The sequence below is a fragment of the Dendrobium catenatum genome, unplaced genomic scaffold (genome assembly GCF_001605985.2).
Source record: "Dendrobium catenatum unplaced genomic scaffold, ASM160598v2 fragScaff_scaffold_133, whole genome shotgun sequence".
Taxonomy (NCBI): domain Eukaryota; kingdom Viridiplantae; phylum Streptophyta; class Magnoliopsida; order Asparagales; family Orchidaceae; genus Dendrobium; species Dendrobium catenatum.
In genome coordinates, this window is record NW_021318595.1 from 106,684 (window position 1) to 114,788 (window position 8,105).

Below are 8,105 nucleotides of genomic sequence, written 5' to 3' on the forward strand. Positions count from 1 at the left end.
TGAAAGCAACAATTTAAGTATGAGTTATGTTATAAAAGTGTATTGAGTGTCAATTTAACATAAAGTTTGGCTATATATATGATGAATGATTTACAAGAATAGTTGGGACAAAAGGGTTCCCAAATATGTAACTACCTTGTAAGTGGGGCAAAAGGGACCCCAAAAGAAATGATACCTGCATAGCATGTTGGGCAAAAGTGACCCCTAAGGAGGCAAAAGGGATCTCTATGGAATTTAATGGCGATAATGCCAGGTTATCCTAGGCTCCATTGAATTTGTTTATGAAAGAATAGCCAAACCTTTTTATGAGAAAATTTGATATTCAGTATGGATCTAAGATAACAGTTAAAGGTAATGTCAAATAAGATGTTTTGTAGTTTCTAATAGTTTAAATTTTTATTTATGTTTTAATGTTCTAAATTTTAATAGGCATATTTAATACTAATTACAACTGCATTACTTACTGAGTCTCATAGCTCACCAATATTTTCATTACTAGCTGATGTTACAGGAAAAGAGAAAGAAAAAGTGGTTGCTGACTAGTTCAAGTATTTCAATCCTAGATATTAATTTTTTTTTCTGTTTGTAAAACTAAACTAAAGGTATGTTAGTATTCCCATGGAATGTTTGTTTCGAATTTTTATGGCTCAATAATTATAATTTATGATTACTTAAAATTTTGAAGTACTTCTGTTGATGTACTAGTAAAGGTTTATGATATGTTAATACGTAAACATGCAAATGATGGATTGTTTCAAATGGTTATAAAATGAAAAATGTTATGTTTTATTTGTTACACTCTACAGTAATGTTTAAGGGTACCATGGGGTGTTACAGGTAGACTATAATTTCTCAAGTTCTCTATTTGTAATACTATATTTTATTAGATTACGGGTATTATTCTTCCTAAATATTGTAGCAAATTTATTAGGAAGGTTTGCTCTAATTTTCTATTTCATGGAGATGATAATGCTAGATGTTTGTCAGCCAAAAAAGTTTTGGATTCTAGATATTTTTTATCTTAATTCTTTATATTATGATTTGAGTTGTTCTCTTATATGACATATTTTAAATGATCATTATGTATTAGCTGGTTGGGTTAAGCACAAGTTTATTTCTCTTTGGAAACCTCCCTCACCTAACGCTTCTGCTTTTTAGAAATATATTTTGTTCCACTGCTTGGGATATTAAAAGAAATATCTCTTTCATTATTCATTCTAATAGCTCCATTTCCTCTATTGGGACCCTTAGTGTGGGTGCAGAGCTTTACATGAGATCGTGGATTCTAATTGTTGCTCTTCTCTTCAGTCTACCTTAGTTGATAATTTGATAACAACCGGTTGTTGAAATTTTGCTAGATTATGTTACTTCTTTTATTTCACAGTCAGTTTTTATATTTTTATTTGTAATCAATTTGTTTATTGTATCTCTTAGGGTTGGTGTGCTTCTCCCACCTTTTAAGATTTTTCATGTTGTTTTTTTATGATGATTTAACACAAGTAGAATGGTGCTCTTTTATCTTGCATAAGAAGTTTGCTATGCATTTTTCGTGCTATGCTTGGATGGCATTGTTAAAAAGGTTAAAAAAGGTAGATATTCTTTCTAAAAGAATTTAAATGTCCCATTCACATGTGTTTTATGTGCTAAAGCTGAGGAGAATCATAATCACTCATTCTTTGAGTGTGATTTTTCATTCTTCATTATTTTTGATTTGTTGTTGGGATTAAATTTCTTTTTTCTTAGGCCAACACTTCTTCAAGTTTTAGATTTTATTTATGTATGAACTTTTGGAGAAGGATGCAATTTTTTTTTTCTTATTACCTGCTGCTCTTTATATTTCATATAGAAAGAAATAAACAATATAAAATTTGCTGGAGACATTAACTATGCAAGAACTGTTGGTAGGCTAATTAAGAAGGCTGTCCTGGCTAAAATTTCATCATGGAAATCTTATCGTATTATTAAGCACTTAGTTCAATGAAGGATGGTATTTGGTGTTTTTTTGCTATAGTGGGTCCTCATATGGACTATTTTTCTTCTATTTTTTTTTTTTTTGGATTGTTTGTTGGATTTGTGTTGTGTTGGCCTATTTTTTAGTTTGCTTCGTATTGGAGTTTGTGTTATTTTATTTATTGGCTGTTGGGGAGAAGGGACAATGATGAATGGGTCTCATTTGATTGTCCCTTGGAAGGTTGACCCGACAACCAATTTTTAGATTTGGATGGTCATTCCTAGCAACCAAGGGCATGGTGCTTCTATTATAGTTCTTATCTCTTGGATGGTTGGCTCGGCTATCAATGCTTGTTTGGATGGTCGTTTTTAGCTATTCATGGGATTTGGCTCACTTATGTGATATTATTTGATGCCTAGGATATATATTGATCTTTTTGAGTCCCTTAGTTTTGGGTTTCTTAGTTTTTATAACCTTGATCATTGGTATTTTTTATTTTTTAAAGCATTTTTCTTAAAATCTTTTTATAAGGATTCTCTGTTTTTTCTTGTTTTTCTTCTATGTTGAAATATTTTCATTAGTTAATAAAAATTGGGCATAATTGCTCCTAATTTTCCCATTTAAATGGAAGCATACATAAAAGTTTTTTATTAGGAGTGAGGTTAACAATAATTTTAAACAGGAACAAAGTCGAGAAATATTTTGGTGTAGTGTAAATGTGAAGAAAATATCAAAATATTTGGCATTTTTTGTGCAACCAAAATGTTGGGCGATTGCACGTAATTAAGTCACAAATTTTCGTGTCTTCTGCAAGGAACTTTTATTTGGTCCGGTGAACGTACGCAACTCTACGTTCGGCCAGAGCGGTATTTCTCATTTTTGCAAAGCAATACCTAGCAAATACCGAGCAAATACCGAGCAATACTGAGAAAATCGCGAACAAAGCATTCCCGGGTTCCGCTCTGGGTCAAGTCGTCGGGCCGCACGGTTTAGAGTAAGAGCACGTGGCGACAAGTTATTGACGGCCGAACGTATCTCTACGTCCGATCAGAGGACGTAATAATTGTTCAGGTTTAAACCCATATAAAATAACCAGAAATATTGGCTTTCAGTTGCCTTCTCACTTCGCAGTCTTCACTCTTCACTGCATTGGTAGCTCCGTACCCTTACGCATGCTCAATCGGTGCTTCGGCGATCGCTTCAGGTTCTGAATTTAATTCTCTAAATCTCTTCATGGTCCGAATTTATGATTTTTTGATTTATTCAAATTTCATATTTAGGTTAACAACCTAAAATCTCGCTCCTTTAACGGTCCAACTGCCGATATTAGTTGGATTTTGATCATACTCGCTTGTTCTGAATCTCTGATCGAGACTTTTCCGGCAACTCCACGCATTCGGCTTGCGGAAAGTCGGAAGCTGAAAGGTCAGTAGAAATATTTTCATTTATTTCCATTTCGTTTCTCAAGATGAGAAAAGTTTGGGATACGATTATGGTCTCCGTCTGTTCGTTATCTCTTCCGTCGAGTCTTTCCCCAACGCAAAAAAAAATCCAAACTTCGACTGTTCTTCCGTCGATTTTATTTCTCTGACTTAATAATTCTGTTCTCAGTTCAATTTCCTTTTCTCTCTATTGGAGAAGAGCTCGGGAAGAAGAAATCAAAGACGTGGCTCTTCCATGGACGTTCGCAGCCCTAATCAGGGAATCATCATCGTCCCGGACGGGAACTCCTGTAAAGGCAGCGGCTTTAACGATCCCATTGAGATCGATGACGAGGTCGAGTTTCTCGGAGTGTTGGAAATGTTAAACAACATAGTATTATATTCTAAATTCAATTACTGTCATATTTTTTTATTTAAATATCCAAAAAATATATTTAAATCTACAAAAAATTAATTTATGTTATAGATTTCAAGTTAAACATTAAGTTATCTCACTTCTAATTATATTATTCAATAACTTGTATCTTCTCATGTAAAAAATTATTGTTATGGTTAATGATCATTTAAATACACTAATATAATATTATTACATTTTATCATACTTTTCAACGTTTTAATTTTATTTCTCAGTTAATATATTAAATATTTATATAAAAGTTAGTTTATGCACTTCAAATTATTATTATTATAAAAATTTGAACTTTAAATTAAACTAATTCATAATATTTCTTATAATTTTTTTTTAAATTTATCTTTCAAATAAATTAATAAATATATAATAGCATAAATAATTTTAAAGAAAACAACAATTTTATGACGCTTAACAAATTTCTTAATTTAAATCTCATACATCATATTCAAATTTTGGAAGAAATAAGGTGTGTCATATATTTGAAATTAATAATTAAAATATATATACTTTTAAAAGATATTGTGGGTCTCCGAAAGAGAAATTGCAAGTGGAGGTTAGAAATCAAAGGATACGATAGCATTATCCCGCATGACATTCTGGTTCTACATCAATATTATGCTGGATGTTAGTTATTAATTGGTTATGCATTTGAAAGAAAAGTATTAACCGTTCAACCGTCTGTTTCCATCTCGTTAATTCGAATATTCGGGTCGGATCGTGACACTTCCACTATGGTTGAATATTGTAAATAATAAGCTAATTCCATCTTTTGGTTAGATGGAACATTTCACAACAATGCCTTTTTGAGTGACAGCATAATATGGTGGCAATGCAGGTGTGATAACACTCCAGAAGCTTCTCACTACCTTAAGAATTTATTTGAGAGAAAATACTGAAAGAAACAGTTTATAAGCTTCACTCACACAAAATTTCCATAATTCCTAACAGTTCAAACCACATCTCTGTGAATTATACATGATGATCATGGTGTTTCTGTTGCATTGGACAAGCGGCTTGAAGGGCAAGCAAGCAGGTGAGCAGAAACATTACATGCGTGATATTGAAGCGTTTGGAGGGGACGCTGTCGTGCTCTGTTGGAAATGAAATGAAAGTACATAAGCGGAGTTCATTCCAAAAACATATATAAAGGGAAAAAAAACATACAAATGAAGAATGCGTACATGCACATTCAAGCAATTTTGAAACATTTCTCTAAGACTAAACTTGGTCACAATGTTTTTTTTTTTTATTTTAATGTTGCTTTGTTGCGTGCCAATGGCATTGACAGATATTAACATCTTAGTATTATATAAATATCTAACACAGGATAAAAGAGGGTTGCAAGAGAAATAATTTTTTTTTTAATGTTACTTTGTGATGCATGTTCTATTTCACTTATGTCATTAAGTAGACAGAGCCGACAATGTTCGACCAACAAAAATGAAATTATTCAGTATCATGATGATGACCGTGTTGACAGAAAATCTCAACCAGAAGGAACTATAAATATTTTAAATGCCTCCCAAATTCATAAGAAAATTCAAAACTCAAAAGTTATCAAAACCTAAAATATTTAAAATTGAAATAAAAACACCAAAAAATTAAAATCAAAACACTCATTAACCCTCCATAATAGTTTGCCGAGATAAATAAATCTGAAAATCACTTTAGCTCACAAAGAGTGAATGTCTGGTCGAGAATATTCTTAGGATTCATTCTCAAATTATCTCTTGTCAGTAAGGACGTGACACATGTCCTCTAATTGGTGATCTCGCCGCCAAATGGCACCATAGGTAAATAGTGATGATCAGGATCCTCTAACCAAGTGATTTTGATGTCAAATGACACCATTAAATTACGGTCATGGTCATATCATGTATATTCCCCAATGACGGTAAATCATTGAGTAATGAATTAATAAGATATCATCGATAGGGCACAAAGTCCTCTATTAGCTAAGGTGGCTTCAAATTTATCTCCTTAAGCAAACATCCACTCTAAATCTACAATATACCTTTGGACGAAGCAACTCATGGCTGTCAACAAGGATCCTTCTGTCACGTTAGGTCAACTAACTCCTCTGACTAAGTAGACTAGGGGCCATGATGACCCGGGACGACTAAACCATAGGATCTTGATCAGGTTCATCGTCATTTCCCCCACCATCCACTTTAAGTGCAAGAAAGTGAATTTCTAATTTTAAATGTTAAATTTTGAATGCCCAAATCACGTTGCTACCATATGTCGGATACTATATATCTGTTTGACGACAAGCCTTAATCAAAAGTTATCTCTCACTATAGAATTAACTATAAGTTTTCCCCTATATGAAACCTAAACTCAAATCATAAAGTCTTTGCAAAATGAGAGTTAAATCTCTGGAACTTACTCGTTAAAACTCTCCTCGACAACCCGAAATAAAGAAAGGGGCAGCGAAGAGGCCGAGGTGCGAATTTTCGAAAGCCCATAAGGTGGTTGGAGAACTATTGTTAGGCGACAATGATTAGAGAACTACAGTTGGGAAAAGGTAGTCGGAGGACTATAATATAATGATGGTGGTTAAGAGACCATTATCGAGCGACTATGGTCATTAGAATGTAGTCAAGCTATAGTGCTCGAAGGATAATAATCAGACAACAGTGGTTGGAGGATCATAATCGAATGATGATCAAATGAGAGTAGTTGGGTAATAATGATCGGAGGACAGTGATGAGAAATATTGGTCAGATGAACATAATCGGGTGATGGTGACAAGGATTATAGTCTAACAATAATGATCAAAGGACCATGGTCAAGCGACTGTGGTTGTAGGACCGTAATAAAGTAACAATGGTTGAGAAGTAAAATTAGATGATGGTGATCGGAGGACCATATTCGAATGATTGGGATTGAAGGACCTTAGTTAAGCAATAGTAGTCAGAGAGCCATAATCGAATGATGATGGTTGGATGACAATAAACATGTGATGGTGTTCAGAAGACTGTAGTCAAGCAATGGTAGTTGGAGGCTTGCAGTTGAGAGACAAGGGTCAGAGGATCATAGTAGGTAAATGGTAGTTGGAGGATCATAGTCAGGAGATGATGTTCAAGAGACTACAATTGAGCAACAGTGGTTGGAGGATTGTAATCGGGCGAAGGTGGCTGGAGGATCATAATTGTGCAAAGATGGTCGGAGGATTGTAGTTGGATGACAATTGTCATAGGACCATAATCAAGTAAAGGTTGTCATAGGATAATAATCATGTGATGGTGGTCGGAGGATTGTAATAGGAAAATGGTGGACGGAGGACCATTATCAAGCAATGGTGGCTGGTCAGATGATGACGGTCAATCGATGGTCCAATGGCATTTCTCGAATGATGGTAGTTAAACTATGATGGCTAACAATAGGGGTCGAATGGCAGTGATCTGATGGCAATGTTTGGGAAGTGGTACGACGGCGTTTAGATTGTGATGGCTAATAATAAGGGGCAAATGGCAGTGGCATGATGGTGGTGGACTGGAGTGTTACTTGAGTGACGCTCTAAGATTTTTCAAGCCTTCTAGTTCAATTAAATCTCAAGCTAAGGGTTCAAGCCCTTTTATGTAGATAGTGGGGACCTATTTCTAAATTTTTTTAGTGGTATGCCCCAAAAATATAGGCAAAATTTAGAACATTCTTTTATAGAACTCTTATAAATTTCCTCGATTTTATATCATTCTTTCAACATTTAAGTTCCCTAATGATGATGAAATTAGAGGATTTCAGACTACATGTATTCATCTTGTTGAAATGCTCAATTTGACTATAAGAATGAGAGATTGTCAAACGTTTGGTCCTCTAATAAATGTCCCAAAGTTTCAATTACACTTTAAGTGCTTGATTTGGGCTCATTGGGGTTAGATCAGATCACTATTGGTATTGATGGGTTCATCTAATTATAACATTCAATTTGACCATAAGTTCGCTAAAATCAGAGTTCAAATGGCTCAAAATTTAATTTCAAAAGTTTCTTATTTAAATATACATCGAGATTCAAGCTAGATAAAGTACGTATCCAGGATACTAGATTAGCTATTTTTTAATGTAGCTATATCTATGATATGAAACGTAAATTGGATAACAGGTTATGTTAAATCTATCTATAATGTCTTTAGCAATAAAAAAGAAAAAAACTGATCTGTCCAAAATATCAAAGAATCCACCAACCTTCTTTCATTAATAAGGGAGTCATTGTTGGAGTATTCATAGTTCTAAGTTAGATATTTTGTTTTTCTGATAATCACATTGCATGTAAACCATGCAATACCAAGTAAAATCA

The 8,105-nt window shown here is 33.7% G+C and overlaps 1 long non-coding RNA gene across 1 annotated transcript; it reads left to right on the forward strand.

Moving 5' to 3' along the window:
• The first annotated feature begins 3,053 nt into the window (after window positions 1-3,053).
• Window positions 3,054-3,748, forward strand: LOC110091913. Its single transcript, XR_002302539.2, has 3 exons — window positions 3,054-3,155; window positions 3,232-3,376; window positions 3,563-3,748. It is a non-coding gene; the product is annotated as an uncharacterized LOC110091913 (long non-coding RNA).
• The last annotated feature ends 4,357 nt before the right edge of the window (window positions 3,749-8,105 follow it).